The 19,522-nt window shown below is 41.6% G+C and overlaps 1 protein-coding gene across 4 annotated transcripts in view; it reads right to left on the bottom strand.

The window, feature by feature from the left end:
- The window catches only part of LOC147369572 (uncharacterized), a 545,146-nt gene that overhangs the window by 150,994 nt on the left and 374,630 nt on the right, over positions 1-19,522 (bottom strand). The window contains exon 8 of one of the 4 annotated variants that reach the window (XR_015167590.1): positions 5,386-5,499. The exons of the other annotated variants lie outside the window; for them this stretch is intronic. The gene's annotated coding sequence lies outside the window, so the exon portion shown is untranslated. The remainder of the gene's footprint in view (positions 1-5,385; positions 5,500-19,522) is intronic. 4 annotated transcript variants of the gene reach the window in all.

The raw sequence follows: 19,522 nt of genomic DNA, 5'->3' as shown, positions 1-19,522 counted from the left end.
GACCAGATGATTTCTGATAATACAGGACAAAAACCCAATCCAGGGTGGCAGTGCACAGAGGAAAAACGAGGGAGAAATTGGTTTATCTTTGGGGCTACGAGAACCTGTCACATCATATTTAATTGGTATGAAAAAGAGAGATGGTTTTACATAACACTTGAAAATGTGTAACTCCCAAGCAACTGAAACATCTGGGAAGAATTCGATTGGGCAGAAGGCTAGTCAATGCAGTCCAGTCCACAAGATAAACAGCATCAATAAGCTGAAAATGAAGCATCTTACCTCAATTCCCTCATTAGTTCACCCATTACCTACTGAGCATTTGGGACTAGGTTAGTCAAGGTCTGATAAGAAGACAGAAACCACACCAATAATTTAAATAGGAAAATATCAATGGAAAGAATTTTTAGCTAGTAAAAAGGGGCTGTCTACAAAGAGGGGTAAAGCGACCTCTGAAGATAACTGAACAGCAGATGTAGGGAGCAGTTACAACCCCCAAGACTGAGAAAAGTATTGAAGGAAGGAACAAATAAGCGAGAAGCCCCTCTCTGGAGGACAACATTCAGACTTCATGGGCAAAGGTGTGGCCGTGGCACACAGGAGACAGAAGCTCTCAGCACGGTGCTTCAGGGAGCTGCCCACAGAAGTACTGGCAAAACTCTGCAAGCAACTCACTGGGGTGTCAGTGGCACTCACTGGAGGTTGTGCACCACTAGGTCTTCAGCAGAAAGCTGCCCACTGGCCATTGCCATAGGAGCAAAAAGAAAAGCACAAGAACCCTAGAAAAAAGCCCCTTTCTCTCACAGCAGCCCTCCAGCGCCCTCTACTGACAAACCTTAAGTGGCATCAGCTGGCGAAGGAGAAAAGATTACAAGGTCCAGCTCCACCATGAAAAGAAAGCAGAGAAGAATGAACATGGAGCAGAGAGACAATGCCCTGGTAATGAGCATAAACATGACTTAGATACTGTGCTAGACACAGTGTTAGAAGATGAACAAGTATGGTCCTCACCCTTAAAAGCTTACAACAGCCATGAAGAAAGTCCTTATCTGAAAGCATCAAGTGTTTTGGCTTTGTCCCCTATAAAATAACATCTTTCTAAGCCCTCTAAGCTTCTCTGAAGCCCATCATGTATGTTCAAGGTCCTTTCTTTAGACATTGTTAAGTCAGTCACTAATTTAAGTCAACCCAAACCAAAATCACTGCAGATGGTGATTGCAGCCATAAAATTAAAAGACACTTACTCCTTGGAAGAAAAGTTATGACCAACCTAGATAGCATATTGAAAAGCAGAGACATTACTTTGCCAACAAAGGTCCATCTAGTCAAGGCTATGGTTTTTCCAGTAGTCATGTATGGATGTGAGAGTCAGACTGTGAAGAAAGCTGAGCACCAAAGAATTGATGTTTTTGAACTGTGGTGTTGGAGAAGACTCTTGAGAGTCCCTTGGACTGCAAGGAGATCCAACCAGTCCATTCTGAAGGAGATCAGCCCTGGGTGCTCTTTGGAAGGAATGATGCTAAAGCTGAAACTCTAGTACTTTGGCCATCTCATGCGAAGAGTTGACTCATTGGAAAAGACTCTGATGCTGGGGGGGATTGGGGGCAGGAGGAGAAGGGGACGACAGAGGATGAGATGGCTGGATAGCATCACTGACTTGATGGATATGAGTTTGAGTGAACTCCAGGAGATGTTGATGGACAGAGAGGCCTGGTGTGCTGTGATTCATGGGGTCGCAAAGAGTCGGACGTGACTGAGCGACTGAACTGAACTGAAACCAATATAATATCCACATACAGAAGAAGGTAGCTCTGGGGTCAGACTGGCAGAGTTGGAATCCTGGCTTTTCCATCTACTGACTTGGTGACTTAGCGCAGGTTACTTAATCCTCTATCCTCTGTTTCCTCCCCTGCAAAATGACGATACAAAGAGTACCAACCTCACAGGTTTGTTGAGAGGATCCAATGAGATGGAGGCATGCAAGAATTTTTGACCCAGTATCTGGCGTACGATAAGGATTGAATAAACATTTGCTATTATTTTTATAAAAATATAATTATACATACTATGTAACATGAGAGAGCATAAAATGATCTTCTAGATTCTCCATTTAGGTTCCCAGTGATTGTTTTCATAAGCCCACATTTGGAGAGAGCTTGCTTCACAGCAATTCATTTGAAAAAGACAGAAGAATCTCAATTGCCTCCAAGCTTACTTCTATAAGGCACAGATGATGTTATGTAATTGTCCCATTGTAGTCTGGGCTGGTTAGGCCACATCTGGATTACTGTATCTCATTTTAGATGTTACATATTAAATGAAGTTTTGCAAATGGAGGCTAAAAGATGAATAGCAAGGGGCCAGAAAAACACATACCAAAAAACAGCAAAAGAAACTAGGTGATTCAGTCAAGAGAAGATTTGACATGAGCTATCATAGACTTCCCTGGTGGCTCAGACAGTAAAGTGTCTGCCTACAATGCAGGAGACCCGGGTTCAATCCCTGGGTTGGGAAGATCTCCTGGAGAAGGAAATGGCAACCCACTCCAGTATTCTTGCCTGGAAAATCCCATGGAAGGAGAAACCTGGTAGGCTACAGTCCATGGGGTCCCAAAGAGTTGGATATGACTGAGCGACTTCACTTTCACTTTTCATCATAGCTCTTCTCAGATCATGCAAGGGTCATTTTCCTTTTCTTGCTCATAGTCAAAATGAGTACAGGTATTTGGAACTTGCTGAGAAAGTGGTTTTGGGTTCAGTATAAAGCAAAAACTCTAACAACTACAGCCACTCCATGGTTGAAGCAAATCCACAGACAGTGGCTGCCATCTGCCACTCCTGGAGATTTTCGCATGGATTCTAGATGGCCGTCTATGGTTGACTCTGTGAGGCACCCCTCAGGTCTCCCTTCAGAAATGATCCTCCAGCTGCTGAGAGTATTACCTGCAGATGGGTGGCCTAAGGTGCCTTGCTCAAGAGCATGTCCCTCTGAGGCAGTCTGTGAAGCTGCCAGGTTTAGGCAGTTCTGAAAGATCATTTCAGCTTCAGACCTTCTCATAAAGTCAGCTGAGGTCTCTATGCTGAGATGGCCTCAACTTCTCCTTCTGCCCTGTCCTGCTTCCTCTCCTCCCACAGGTGTTCATCCCAAGATCCTAACAAACTTCCTGCATGCTAATTTTCATCACAGAGTCTGTTATTAGGGAAGCTTGTCTGTGACTGTACCTGCCCAGGATGCTAGAAGCACCACTCTGAGCAGGATAACTGCAGAGGTCTCCTACATCCCCAAGACCCTCCACAATCTTTCGGCATCCCAAGCTGAATGTTCTAAGTATACAAAGTCCCAACCTGTCTCTACTGTGTGCATCCATATGGATGATCCTCAAGACAAATCTTGGCCTTCTTTCTAGTCATCTGACCTATGGCTCCCTGATGTGCCTGGGAGGGGCACACATTGAGTCATTAAATTGTTCATCTAGTCATGTAACAGGCTTTCTACAAATATTTATGAAGGCCAAAATATGCACCAGGCCTAGTGGGTACAACGGTGCACGATGAGACTCTCTTCTGCAGCCCATGTTCTAGTGACAGGAAACATATGAACAGACTGTTTTCCAAATTGCAGTTATTTGCGTACTGCTTCCAAAATTTCTGCCTATATGCCCATTGCCTTATTCATATGGCTTATGAAAGGTGGATTCACAGTTTTATCTATTTTAGGCCTACTGTAAGCAGAAATACTCACAAAGGGACAAGCTACTACTATATAGACTTTTTTCTAACATCTATTAAACACAGAACTTTAAAGGAAAAACACGAACGCTTGCATATCATTTTCCCCATATAAAAATGCCACACCCTAGGAAACAATTTACACAAAGGACCATACAGGAGAACATACAACTCCGAGTGTGACAGGTGCTTACAAGGGAGAAGTATTCAGGGTCCTCAAAATACATAATGGAGGATTTATCTCACTCATAAATATCTTAGGGACTTCCCTGAGAAAGTGAGCTGTTATGTGCAAGAAGAGTAAGGCCTGACTAGGTAAAGAGGTGGAGTGTGGGCTGTGAAGAACATTCCAGACAGGGGCAGTAGCATGTGCTAAGGCCCTGTGGCAGATGGGAGCACAGTGCCAGTGAGGCTCAAGAGTGGAGAGCATGGGATGGGGAGCATGGTGTAAACTGAGGCCAGCCAGCAAGACAGAGGCCAGTGATGGAAGAGGGAAGTCAGGTGGACTCCACTGTCCAGCACATAGATACCCAAGTGGACACTATGTTTACATGATCTTTCTCTCCCCCTTCCCTTTCCCACACAATTGAATTAAATCACTTCTCTAGACCCTCTGCCAAAGAACACAAATAATCAGCATCAGCATGCATGTCCCTGGCCTGGGTTCAAATTTAGACTGTAAAATGTATTCCAGATTTAAAACTTTGGGGGTTGAGGTTATATTTGTCAAATATTTAGATCTTCCCCTGAGGCTTTTATTCATTCCATCCAGCAGGTGAAGTACAGGAAAAGGATTTTTGTTCCCAATAAATCCTCTTTTAGCTAAAAGGAAAAGCAAGGTTTGCCAGCACAGTCAAGGGTGAGAGATAAAACAAGGAAGCAGTGATTGTGTATTTGAGTCTCATTCATATGGAAAACATGAACTAATTAGCATCTTGGTGCTGTTGCTTCCAGAGATTCTGAATTTGACGTTTCTGTCCAAGTTTGGGTAGCTATGCTATTAATCAGTCCCAAAACAAATGAAGCAGCTTAAAAAGAATCACACAACCAAAAACCACATCCTTCACAAGATAGAAAAACAGAATGATAACTTGGAAACTCTGCAGGGATGGTGCCAGTCTCAGGGTTGGGGGGAGGTTGGCTGTCTGACGGAGATGTTTTAATTTGGGTACGAAGACAGATAACAAAAACATGTTTTCATGGATCTAACAAGGAAAATTCGATAGGGCACATTACCCTGCAGTAACTGGCTTCTTAAAGACCTATCATCAAATAGCAACCCCACAGAAAGAAAATAGAAACCAAAGAGAAAGAGAAAAGAGACAGAATAGATTATTTTCGGTCTCCAGATTCTGTAAGAACATGACTGATTACAATAACCATTCAGAATTGATCTCCCTCCTTTCTCTAGAAGGCATGGAGACCTGCCTTGCTGACAACCAAGATAGTTCTCACTGCTATGGAGAGGGGACTGTAGCAGATACTGGAGAAAGGAAAGAGGAGGGGGTTCAGGAAGCTACTGCCTGGCTGAGGAACGTGGTACAGAAACAAATCATGAGAAGGTCACACGGGACAGCACTGACAGAAACATGTGCAGGGGCCACAGAGGCCCGGGTGGGAGGAAAGGCTCTTCCCAACGGAGATGGAGAAAGCTTACCCGAGGAGGTGCTGTGCAAGAGATGAACAGGTGTCTACCAGGTGGCAAAGTGGGAAAGGAAAGCAAGACCATGGAGTCTCACCTCGTCCTTGGATCAGGCAGTGGAGAGTCAGCCTGTAACAAGTCACACAGTCAAAGGCAACCCTGAAAAGCCTGCAGGGAGATGGATATACCATCTCTCGGAAGTCTTTGGGAAGGGTTCAGGCAGCTATGTCATAGGAATGTTGTGAGTAAGCAAGCACTCTCGTCACACTCACTGGCAAGGCGCCCCCAGGACAATGTGGGTAACAGCAGAACCGTGCCACCCTTTCTCCCCTGGGAGCACACACGCATGGAGAAGACAGGCGGGCAGATCGCCCATGCTATTCATCTTTCTCCTTCTGTCTCTCTCCCCACCCCCAAATCTCTCTCTCCTGGGCGAGTAAAGTTGATTTCCTTTAAGTAAACTAGGCCTGTGTCATGCCGCTTTCCTGCCAAATACAGGATATCAGCTTGGTATTACCAAACTCTGCTATTAAGAATGGGACTTCCCTAAGCCTGGGTTTCTACATCCCTAATACAAGGAGAACATAAAAACCTTCTTCATAAAGTTAAGGATTAAAGAACTCACCTGTGCAGACTACATAGGGCTCTGCTTGGTACAGAGTAGGTGGTTAACAGCTGTGCACTGCTATTATTATTACTCCAATCAGAGAAGACAGCATGTGTTCAGACACAGACGTGCAAAGCAGAATGGTATGTTTAAAGGATGGTGTACAGCAAGACTAACAAGAGGTAAGGCTGGTAAGGTAGGCTCTAAGGAATTTGTTAAAGTTCTTTATTGCAGGACTAAGTTCAGTCTCCACCTGTCGGCAAGAAGGAAGCATCAGAGTCTTTACGCAGGTAAGTCATAACTCTACATTTAAACTGAGATAGCTCTGGTTATAATATGGAAGAGAAGATGGGAAAACAAGCCAGGAAGCTACTATAAGAGCTTGGCCTTGAGATAATGAGAACCAGAATTGATGGTGGTGGTGGTAGTGCTGATGATCGGCTGTCTTAGTGTGGGTTCCACCAAGGTTGGGAGCAGATCCCAAGAAGCACAAGTAAACGAAGGAAAGTAAAAGAGGAAGGGGAGGAAGGTCAAAAACGGCGCATCACTGATCACATCTGCTGTGGAACAGAGGGTGGGGGTGGGGCACTCGGTTTCCCTGGGAGCCTCTCAAGGATTACGGAGAAGACACCTCAGAATTGCCCCAGTAAAGAAAGTGGGCACTTTCCTTCTATGGTTGTGAGCTTCCGCTAGAGGTATAATCCCAGCATTTCTGGGCTTCTCTGCCTTCACCTGAGCAAAGTCACATAGCACCCAGGGAAGTTCTCAGGCAGAGATAAAGAGGGAGGCAGGCCTTGAGGTGAGAAGTTGTCAGCTTGAAAGGGGACTGTCCACCAGGACCACATGTGAGCTCAGAAGTGGCTGAAGGGATATGCAGCAAGGCATGATGACAATAGTAGTTACAGCGGATAAACCTATGAGGGCTTACTGTGGGCCAGGCATGGTACTAAGCATCTCATTTAAATGCATTATCACAGTCTTACCTTGCAACCCCTAGAATGTGATTATGCTATTAGTGTCCCCATTTTATAGATGGGGACATTGAAACACTAAGAGGTTATATGATATGTTCAAAGTCAAACAGCTAGTAAGATATGAGCTAATGCAGTCTGACTCCAAAGCCCACACCTTCAGTCTCCATGGTACACTGCCTAGAGATAATGGCGATGAGCTGGGAAGAGGGGGATTCAAGAATGATTTAGGACAGTGCAGTGCTGTCCAATATGTTAGCCGGTAGCCTTATAAGGAGAAGGGGACAACAGAGGATGAGATGGTTGGATGGCATCACCAACTTGACAGACATGAGTCTGAGCAAGCTTCAGGAGTTGGTGATGGACAGGGAAGCCTGGCATGCTGCAGTCCATGAGTTGCAAAGAGTCAGACATGACTGAGCAACTGAACCAAACTGATATGTGGCTACAGAGCATTGGGAGATGTGACCAGTACAACTGAAGAACTGAAGCTTAAATTTAATTTTAATTTAAACAGCCATGCATGGATAATGGCACTCCAATGAACAATGCAAATTTAAGAGTTGGAACACCTTGCCCTTGAAAAAAGTTAGTATGACTCAGACCTTTACCAACATGACAGTGTTACAATGCATCATGAAATGTGTCACAGGTAGTTACAAACAGTATTTAAAATTCTGAAATTGATTAATTTTGATTTAAACAATATTTTTAAAAATCAAACTAACATAGGTACATAGTTATAAAAATCATATAACACTACAAGTAAGAAAGCGTTAGAAATTATTCTCTCAGAAACATGAAGGCTGTTCTTTTTTCCCCAAGTGTACAGTGCTTATGGGAAGAGTGTGATGCCATTCTGATTCCTGATCAATTATCACCTCTTTTTGTCTCTGGAAGTTTTCAACATCTTCTTTCAAACACCTCCAGTTTGAAAGGTTATAATAATGTGCCTTGGTATGGGATCTTTTTTATTCACTGTGCTGAGTTTATGGTGGGCCATTTTAGTCTAGAAATACATGACTTTTTTTTCTAAGGAAATGTCTGGTAAAACTTCTTAATTTTCTTCTTCCCATTTACTCAGTTCTTTTTCTCTCTGCACCCCTACCCTCCACTCCAGCCACAAACACACATCCTCTCTCTCCCTCTCTCACAGTTCTATCTCTTCAGAGACTCCTAATTAATACAGTTTGTTAAACATGAAAATAGCAATATGATTGTGTAGAGAAAAGCCTAATTTTTGTAGATGTGTACTGAAGTGTATGCGTCTGTGTGTGCTCACTCACTCAGTCTGATTCTTTGTAACCCCATGGACTATAGCCTACCAGGCCCTCTGTCCATGGGATTATCCAAACAATAATACTGGAGTGGGTTGTGATGTCCTTGGAAGAGGATCTTCCCAACCCAGGGATTGAACCCGTGTCTCCTCCATCTTCTGCACTGGTAGGTGGATTCTTTACCACTGAGCCACCCGGAAAGCCCGCATGCTAAAGCTTTTAGGGGTAAAATGTTAATGATGTAATATATAATTTACTTCACAATGGTTCAGCAAACACAGACAAAGCAAATATGGCAAAATGTTAACTAATAAAAATATGTGATGAGTATACAGGTCCTTATTACACTCTTCTCTATACTTTTCTGTTCCAAACTTCCCAGAATAGAAAGTCAAATCAAATAAGAAAATGAAATATCAGAGAAGTAAGTAGGAATTGGCAGTGCTAGGGACTCATCTGATCCCTCTGGTAATCAAGTAAATGAAGTCTTTAAAGCTTCTATAGAGAAGTGGGTACACAACAGACTCTTGAGTGGGAGGTAGGCAAGAAACTATTATCAAGACTACTGCTCACCAGAAGTTTTGAAGAGCCATATTGTCAGTGAAGAAATGGATCAAGAAAAGTCTATCCACTGGGCTATGGATATGGCTTTCCCTAGCTCTGTATTATGAGACAGAGGAGCTTCCCTCCAAGAATTTATTATCATGAGCCTGTGCTCAAGTAGATTTAGACTCAAATTTTTACTACATGTTTGACCTCTAAGAGCCCCTAGCCATAGAAATTAATAAAACAATGGTCCATAATATTCTCTGGACATCAGGAAAAAACAAACAAAAACCTCTTTGCAGTTTCAAACCCTCAAATCAGGATGTAGTATTTTTCCATGTTTAATGCACTCCAGATCATTGGTTCATGATCCAAAAAGTACTTATAAAAAGTTGAATGAGAGAGAGACAATAGACACAACAACTTGTCAGCAGCACTGCTCAACACCCAAGAACTTCAGACGCTGGAAATACTATTAGATATTAATTGTGTATAGAACATAAAATAAATATAGTTAAAATAGTTTTCAAAAGGGACTTATAATGGGAGAAATAAAAAGACTACTATAGACCCTTAGGCAGATTTAATTTAGAAAGGAACCAAATGGGTGGACTATTTCCAGGAATGTAAGAGGACTAAAATGATCATGAAACCCTCTTACAGATAACAATGATAAAAACAATTTTAAAGAAGTTTGTTGTTTTTGTTTTTTTTAAGAGCAACCATTTCAAGACCTTGGAGAGAGTCTAAAAGAAGGAGGATTTACTCTCCAAAAACTGCCACAGGAAAGGGTAAGAATTGAGAGTTTATGTCTTCCTGGCTGGAGGTAATGCCCAACTCTTACAGCTTTAACTGTAAAAAAAAAAAAAAAGCAGTGGAAAATCACACCCTTACTAGCGAAGGTGCCAGAGATCAAAGTTCAAGGCTGAAAAAGTAGCTAGAAGTCTAGAGGAAAAACACTGGCAGCAAAAAAAATTAAAAAAAAAAAAAACACCAACAAAAAAACCCCACAGGAGTATACAACTTTGAGTACAAATTCTGCCCAAATCCCAGGCCAGGCACTCAACTATGCATGTGCAGGAGGAAGTACTAAGGCCTGGTGAAAAAGTGGGCAGGAGCCAGAGACAAATCTGCTCCTTAACGACAGCTGTGTGCAGCCCTATCTGTAAGTCTGCTGCCTTTTTTTTAAAACTGAGTAAACTTTCCAACTGTGCACAAGTGTCAGAAAGTCGGAACTTATAGGCTTGAAAGATCTGGAACAGAGCCCCCAAATCAGCCAAACAGCTAGATATTAGGACAATTGGAATCCTGAGAAGAAAATCAAAAAAGAATGACCAACAAATTAAACAGAAACAAGGAAAAAAGTCTCAAAGGATCAGGAAAAAAAGTAGCAGTGGGAAGCTGTAAGAACAGAGATTCTAGTTGCTTCATATCAGAAGGGTGACAAAGTTTGCAGTTGGAGTGCAGGAAAGTTAATTGCCTACCAGAACCAAATACACACACACACTCACACACACACACACACTCAGAAAAATACAACAGAATCTACAGTTGCCATAATGTACTATCTGCAAGTTCCAACTTTCAACCAGTAATGAACATTCAAAGAAATATAAAAGTGTGCTCCATACTCAGGGGAAAGGGCAGCCAATAGAAACAGACTCTGAACAGTTCCAGATATTGGACTTAGGAAACACAGACAAGCAGTAATTATAAATAGGTTCAAATAACTAAAGGAAACTAGACTATAACGCTGAATGAACAGCTAGGAACCCTCAACAGAGAAATGGAAACTAAAACAAAACAAATGGAAATTCTAGAGGTGAAAAGTAAAAAACTGAATTTTTAAAGTTCACTATATGAGTTCAACCACATTGGGTGGACAGCAGAACAAAGAACTGGTGAACTTGAAGACAGAGCAATAGAAACGCTCAAAGAGCACAGAGAATAAAGACTGGAGAAAAACTGAGGAGAAGCCCTGACACCTAAGAGGACAATGTCCAAATGCTCAATACACATGAAACTGGATTTCCAAAGGACGAGGAGAAAGAAAAGGGGCCAGAAAAACATATATATGAAGAAATAATTGTTGAAAATGTCTCAAAGGGGAGCAAAGAAACTGTTAGGGGTGATGAAAATGCTTTGTTTTTTGATTGTGGTGGTAGTTCCCTGTGTGCATGCATTTATCAGCACCTAACTATGCAATTCAAATGATGTGCTTCACTGTACATTTATTATATCTCAATAAAGTTCAAAAATGTAAATGATAAAATATATTTCTCCCTTCCACTAAAAAAAAAAAAATCCTTACAGATGGGCTAAATATTATGGACATATCTGAAGAGACAATCTGGGTAAACAGAAAAATAAATCTGAAAAAATTAACCAGAATGTAACATGGTAAGATCAATAAGAGGTCCAGAGACAAGGAAAACAGGATGGAAACATGGACTGAGGGTATCCGGAGAGATTTTCACTGAGAATTTTCCAGTTTTGATGAAAGATGTGCATCCAAAGATTTAGGATACATATAAAGAAAACTATATCCACATCTAGCGGTGAATATGGAGAATGCCATAGAGAATATCTCAAAAACAGAGGGAGGAAAGAGCCATTACCCATAAAGTGGCTTTTAGACTGGCAGCAGACTTTTCAGCACAGAAGTGGCAGAGAAGAGTAGAATCTGGTCTTCAAAGTGCTGAAAGAAAAAAATACCAACCTGCTCCCTACTGGTACCTCATAACCAGTGGCAGAGTCATTTCTACACAGCACCTTGTGTTATGAGCATTCACTCCCAGTCCATCAAAATATGTCCAGTCTCTTAGGCTATTAAGGGATTTTATTTAAAGTAAACAGTGTTAATGTGTTGAGGGTGTTAATGACTTAATACTGTGGACTGCCAGTGTTGACTTAAGCCATTTTTATTATAAAATTACTTAAATATGCACAAATATATAAAACTAGGTATAAACTCTTATGCTTATAGTTCTTACATGACTACTAAACCAAATTTATAAATAAGTATATGTGTTTAGCATGCGTGCATGCTCAGTTGTGTCCCATTCTTTGCAACCCATAGCCTGTAGCCCGCCAGATTCCTCTGTCCGTGGAATTTTCCAGGCAAAAACATTGGAGTTGAGCTGCCATTTCCTACTCTAGGGGATCTCCCCGACCCAGGGATCGAATCCACGTCTCTTGAGTCTCCTCAATTGGCAGGTGGATTCTTTACTACTGTGACACCCTGGGAAACCATATGTGACTTATTTATAAAGAAATTTTAAAAAGAACTGCAATGCCAATAAAATCTGAAACACAGACATAAATGTGACAGACGATATGATTTTCTGAGATAGTGAACTGAAACTGAAAAGTGTTCAATAACAGTTGTGTGTTTTCTCTTTCACAAAATGAGGCTTAGTGTGATGGATCTAGAGTCAGGCTGCCTAGGCCGAATGACATGGGCAAGTGACTTAATCTCTGTAAGCCCCACCACTCCCTTGTAAAATACGGTGAGTATCAACTCAAGAGAAATGTTGTGAGGATTAACTAGAAGTGAAGTACTTAGCCTACAAAAACAGCTTTATAAATTATTGGTTTTGTTTTTGTAATTTGTGCTTTTAAATAATAAAACAATTGGATCTTCTGTTCCATTATTTTGAAAGGCTAATCAATTTAATGTGGTACCCTAAAATACAATATCAAAAACATCCCATACAAGGAAAAGAAATCCTATTGAACTTGGGACTTACAAAGTTGGCTCTCTGCTGCATCTTTGACTGCAATAAAAATAAGGGGCCAACCACACCAAGCTTTAGAGATTGGAATGACTCTGTCAGTAGGAGCCACCTGAGGACTCAATTTGGACACCATGTTTTATCTTTAGTCTACTCTGCAACAGGATGTCAATGGCCTTCCCTTGGTCCCACTGTGAGTAGAAACACCCATGCAAACCTTGGAACCAAAACAAAATGGCCAGGCTGAGTCACAGGGTAATCATTCAGGTGATTCAAAATAGATTTACAGGCCTTTTTAAAGAACCTCCCAGAAATAGAAAGACACACACACACCACCATCACCACTACAGATTTAACAGCTTCCAGTAAATGAAGGGATTTAAGCCAAAGGAGGCCCTCCAGGGGTGAGAATCTTAGACTTGGCGGCAGGCTGCAGCAGAAGGCTGGTAAAAGAGAGAGCTTGTCATCCTTTAGGGACAAAAGAATGTTTCCACATTAAAAACAAAACACATACACACAAACTTATGATAAGAAAAGCTAGATTGAACAGTCGCTACAATATTTATCAAGGGAAATTTAACAAGCAAACTAGTAACATAGGAGGAGAAACTTTTCACTACTTCAAAACACACCCATTTTTAAAAAATGACTTTAGCTCCTATCACATACAAATGCAGCTACTTAAAAGTAAATTATACCTATCTCTTAATTAAGCAAAGTCTATTAAGCTCTTGGTCTCAAAGGTACATCCTTGAAGGTAATCAAAATCTATCTATTCCCTATACTTACAGTTCAGACTTGCCCTACTGACAATTATTCTAAATGAGAAAGGAATTTGCTGAGTTATCTGAGCCTAGGTAGGTCCAGACATATTTTACAAATAAAAAGCAGATTCTTCTGAAGGAGAAAATTATTTTTCACTTGGCATTTTCTGCCCCTATCTTTAAGTGCTCGCCTAATGGCATGGCAAACACTGGGGAAATATGGCAAAGACCATGCAAAGTAGATCTCACAAAATATTTAACAAAGACCACTCTGACCCATTTTATTTTCAATGGAGAAATAACTCCAGAAAGAATGAAATGGAGCCAAAGCAAAAACAACACCCAGCTGTCGATGTGATTGGTGGTGGAAGTAAAGTCTGATGCTGTAAAGAGCAATATTGCATAGGAACCTGGAATGTTAGGTTCATGAATCAAGGCAAATGGGAAGTGGTCAAACAGAAGATGGCAAGAGTGAACATCAACATTTTAGGGATCAGTGAACTAAAATGGACTGGAATGGGTGAATTTAACTCAGATGACCAATATATCTACTACTGTGGGCAGGAATCCCTGAGAAGAAATGGAGTAGCCATCACAGTCAACAAAAGAGTCTGAAATGCAGTACTTGGATGCAATCTCAAAAACGACAGAATGATCTCTGTTAGTTTCCAAGGCAAACCATTCAATATCACAGTAATCCAAGTCTACGCCCCAACCAGTAATGCTGAAGAAGTTGAAGCTGAACAGTTCTTTGAAGACCTACATGACTTTCTAGAACTAACACCCAAAAAGATGTCCTTTTCATGATAGGAGACTGGAACGCAAAAGAAGTCAAGAAATACCTGGAGTAACAGGGAAATTTGGCCTTGGGGTACAGAACGAAGCAGGGCAAAGACTAATAGAGTTTTGCCAAGAGAACACACTAGTCATTGCAAACACCCTCTTCCAACACAAGAGAAGACTCTGGTTATGACCAACCTAGACAGCATATTAAAAAGCAGAGACATTACTTTGTCAACAAAGGTCCGTTTAGTCAAGGCTATGGTTTTTCCAGTGGTCATGTATGGATGTGAGAGTTGGACTGTGAAGAAAGCTGAGCGCCGAAGAATTGATGCTTTTGAACTGTGGTGTTGGAGAAGACTCTTGAGAGTCCCTTGGACTACAAGGAGATCCAACCAGTCAATCCTAAAGGAAATCAGTCCTGATTATTCATTAGAACTGATGCTGAAGCTGAAACTCCAATAACTTTGGCTACCTGATGTGAAGAACTGACTCACTGGAAAAGACCCTGATGCTGGGAAAGATGGAAGGCAGGAGGAGAAGGGGACAACATAGGATGAGATGGTTGGACGGCATCACTGACTCAATGGACATAAGTTTGAGTAAGCTCTGGGAGCTGATGATGGACAGGGAAGCCTGGAGTGCTGCAGTCCATCCAGTCGCAAAGAGTCAAGACGCGACTGAGCAACTGAACTGAACTGAACTGAACTCTGACCCAAGTAAGACATTACACCATTGCTTGAGAAAGTTGCACACAGAGGCTGGTTCCACTGTCGGGCTCTAGCCTGTTACCTGGAGTCCACTTTCCCTGTACCCAAATTTTGACTGCCTCCTCCTCCCAGGAACCTGAGGAGACCAAAGGATAAAAAATTGCTGGAATTCCTCAAATCCTTTAAGTACAACGAACAATGACTAGATTCAGACCAAACACCTCCCACCCTACCAATTTAAACTAAAAAGTGGGAGTAACTAAAGAATTGAAAGCAAGGACTCAAACAGATACTTGTATACCCAAGTTCACAGCTGTACTATTCACAATAGCCAAAAAGTAGAAGATACCCAAGTGTCCATCAACAGATGAATGGATAAACAAAATGTGGTATATACATACAAGGGAATACTAATCAGCCACAAAAACGAATGAAGTGATGATACAGGCCACAACAGAAATTAATCTTGAAAACATTACACTAAATGAAATAAGCCAGACACAAAAGGACAGTTATTGTATGGTTCTACTTACTTGTGATAGCCAAAAACAGGCAACTTTACAGAGACAGAAAGCAGGCAAGAGGTTAGCAGAGGTTGGAGGGAATGGAGAATTATTGCTTAGTGGTTAAAGAGTTTCTGTATGAAGTGATGAAAATGTTTTGGAACAAACAGTAGCGACGGTTGCACAACACTGTGAATGTAACTAATACCATATAACTGTACACTTAAATATGGTTAAAGTGGCAAGTCTTGTGTTATATGTATTTTTTTTTACCACACTTTTAAAAAATGAGAGACTCAAATCACTGAAAATAACCCAAATGTCCTTCACAGGTGTTGTATATCCCAAAGCTGCAATAAAAATGGAACAAACTACTTATACACACAACAACTGGGATGAATCCCAAGGGCTGAGTGAAAGAAGCCAGTTTCTGAAGATGACACACTGTAAGTGTCCATTTAATGACATTCTCAGAAAGAAAAACTCGAGGGGTAGAGATCAGACCAGTGGTTGCCAGGAGCTGGGACAAAGGGAAGCGTATGCTTATAAAGAGATGGCACAGAGGTTTTGGGGGGGGGGGTTCCCTGACTGTGGTGGTAGTCACATGCATCTAAGCACATATTAAAATCCAGAACTACTCTTCACAAATATTTTTTCAAGCTAAGTTTAAAAAAACTGTCGGGTACAAGGAGAAATAGCACTCATTGCTATCCGGTTCTTGTAACCACCGATCACTGCTTCCCTGCTCGTGCCTCCCTGTATTTTCTATGCATTTCTCTATCTCTTAAAATATCCAAAGATCACAGACTGGAAAACACGCTTTGTAAAATTATAATGAAGGGTCCGTGCTGCTATTCCTAGAAGGAATTCTTTTCCCTGCATCACATCCATCCACATGTAATCACCCTGTCTGTCTTTCTAGCCTTGATACCTTTCCTGGATGAAATGTGAATCACTTGGGAAAAGAAATGTGGCTGTGTCCCACTGCTGCCGAAAACAGGGTCTTGGAAATGATCAGATTACACATCTGTCACGACATGATGGGAACGCTCAGAGCGCTTCCTCTGAGGTACGAACTCGACAAATTTGTGTTCTCCCAGTGGAGCTTCCCAGGTTGTTTAACAATGATAGCCTCCACCACCACTCCCCCTAAAAAACGTTTCTGGTTCCATGACTATGAGTACCTGGAAGGAGCCAGTCCCACCAGAGCCCACATCTAAGGCTCCATCTAATAAACACACCAAAAAGCTGTGGGAAACTCTGGATCCAAACCAATGGTCTGCAGGAGAAAAATGGAAAGAGAAAGCTCCCAGCTAGCTCATGTTTCTGTGGCAATTCACGCTGCACTGGCAGCCCTGGCCTTTGGAAGCCTCTGAAAGCCCCTGGGGCATTATTTATGACAGTTAAAGGCGCTGGGTGGGAGTCAGGCAGATGGGAAAAAGCAAAGAGGAGCTGGCCTGCTTGATCTCATCATGCTCTTCCTCACCTCTCCTGGCTGGGTAGGGGTGTCACCCAGGGAAAGAATACTTTACAAGCAAGCCATTCATCAGGGTTCCTAATTTAAAAGTTGGAAAGCGTAACACTGGAGCTGGTTTTGCCATCTTCCAACACCTCATTAACCTCGTCACTGTTCTTCTGTTGAGGGCAAGAGCCTCAGGAATTACTACAGAGGTTCCATCCTGAACACTTGAGAAGAAAAAGAAACAGTAACACTTTGCCTGAAAAAAAAAAAGAAAACCCGTAAGACCACAAGAGTTGTGCCAGATCACGAATAAAACAGGAAGGACGTGACAAAGAGATCATCTACCTAGACTTTACTAAATTTTAGGAATATTCATCTTTATCCAGAGAGAAATAGAGGAGGAATAATAAATAATAACCAATTTTTCATAGGCCTTTCTTGTAAAGGGACAATGTCACCCCACTTCTCTTTGAAGCAAACAGCTGAGAATAAATAGGGATTTGAACCATACTGTGTACCAAAAAGCTGGATATTCTGTGAATTTTGAACTGAACCCAAGCATTTCTTTTTTTTTTTTTCTTTCAAAGGCAAAACTAAGATTTTAAATATATAAATAAAGCCTCAGAATATAGTTCAAACTGAAACCATGTCCATTTATTTTCTGAACTGGTAAAATGAAATATAAAAACATTCACTCAACCAAATCAGTATTTCTCTGTGTTTGAGTCTGTCTCTGGTATTGTGGATACAGGAGGGAACTACTAGACTCTTTGGGGGCAAAGCATCCAACTCCATCTCATTACTGGTGAGAATTGAGTGGGACTGAGGGAAAAGGTCCCAAGTGTTTACACGAAGCCCAAGGGCAGAATCCAAGACTCTAGGTCTCATCTGAACCTCAGGCGCTCTTTCTTGCCCATAAGAACCAGAAGCCCTTCCTTTCTTGGTCCCCTATAAGAAAAAAGCTACACAGCCCATTTTCTTTCCCAATGAAAATGAGAGATCAAAAAGCCGGGAGATGAATTCTAACACTCACAGATTTTCTCTGGCCTAGAGCAAGTCACCAAGGCTGTGACACTGCTGTCCACCCTCTTGGATCCCTTCCAAAAGGTTTAATGGGTATCTTCATCAATCTGAACAGATCAGAAGGTGGCAGACACACCAAGGCCAGATATTTTATCTTACCTACTTAGGAATTAATGGCGCATGTGGACAGATTGCTAGACAAGCTGGAACACTAATATATCCTGGAAATGTTGACATCCTAGACACAAAACATCGAAAATTGGTGATTTGTAGAATAGACATAGGACATGTGAATGAGCCATGGGCTGTCTCCTCTGAGAGAAAGGACAGTGACACAGGTCTGGCCCACAGCCGTAACCATCTTTCGACATCTCTTTTGGTCCCCTCTTTTCCCTCTTTTGTCAAAACGGTCTGTTCTCGGCCTCTTCACTCTCCTTGGGTGACTACAGCTGTTCCTACAGCTCTTCCCCTGCTCTACACACCTGCCCACGCTGAGGCGGATGGGCATGGGGAGGTATGCGTGCTTGCGGAGGCGGGTGGGAGGAGTGGGGTGGGAGTTAGGGGGCATGTCCCAGGAGACAGAAATGGTTTCTTTAAAGTTGGAGAGTCTGGTCAAATAATCCACTGCCAACTTCAATAATTTTCTATATTTATGCTCAGTATGATCATTTAGAGGACCCATCTTATTGTTCACAAGTAAGGAAAATTACAAGATTTCTGTGGGATTTGCTTAACTCTTTGAATATCAGAGCTTTTATAGCTTCCTTTAGCAAAGTCATCCTGTACTTTCGTAACACAAAATTTTTGAAAGAATAAGAGAAAAATCTTCTAAAAGGAATGAATGTCGAGCAGTCTCTGATTCTTGCCCCCTCTTCAAGAATTTTTCTGAAAAACACTGGGTTTTCTGCTGTGCCTGGCCACTGCCTCTAGTTGAAATGCAACCAAAATAAACTTAGTTTCCATTTATAAGTCTCAGACTAGTTGATGACTTTATCAACAGCATCATACAACAAAAAAGCAAACATAAATGAAGAACATATATATCCTCATAGACAGTTTTAGGGCTTGAAATCTAGACATAGTCTAATCACCAAACTCTTTAACTTTCTTTTAATAAATAAGGAAACTAAGGCCCAACTAGGGCCACAAAACTGTGGTAGTGGGGAACCTGATGAGTTTGAGTACTTTTACCTCTCCATCTTATGTCCTTTTCAATCTCCTAAGATACAACGCTTTAAAACAAAGTCTTGACTCCCCTCCATTCTGAAGTTTTCTCCTTGTCTCCACTACATGGCCTCTCTGTATCATCTTGGTTCTGTGGCTCATGGGAACTGGTTTACCCAAATATCTTGCTGTATTCAAGGTCAAACTCCAACCACTCCAGCAAACCAATCCTTTTTTCTTGTATGCCTTCCACTCGGACTTGGTTTCCCATCTAAAAAATATGCCTGGTCCACAATGGAACTGCCGGTAATAGGGACGAACTACCTTGAGTCTCTGTGAATGGCTGTGGTTCAGGTAACTTGTTCCAGCCTATTTATTAGTCTATGGTGAGTCTCCCAAACAACACAGGCAAACAGACTCTCAAAATGTTAGGTACTGGCCTTGCCTGGTGGCACAGCATATAAGAAACCATGGGCCAATGTAGGAGACATGGGTTCGATTCCTGGTTGGAGCAACTAAATCCATGTACCACAAGGTACACATACTTTAATTTTTAAAGATGCAATTTTCCAGGCATAATCAAAATGGTTTATTAGAAATTTATAAAATAC

The sequence above is a fragment of the Bos grunniens genome, chromosome 7, assembly GCF_055505025.1.
Source record: "Bos grunniens cultivar Pamir isolate PY7600 chromosome 7, Bosgru_T2T1.0, whole genome shotgun sequence".
Taxonomy (NCBI): Eukaryota; Metazoa; Chordata; class Mammalia; order Artiodactyla; family Bovidae; genus Bos; species Bos grunniens.
This window is presented reverse-complemented; position numbering and strand designations above follow the sequence as displayed.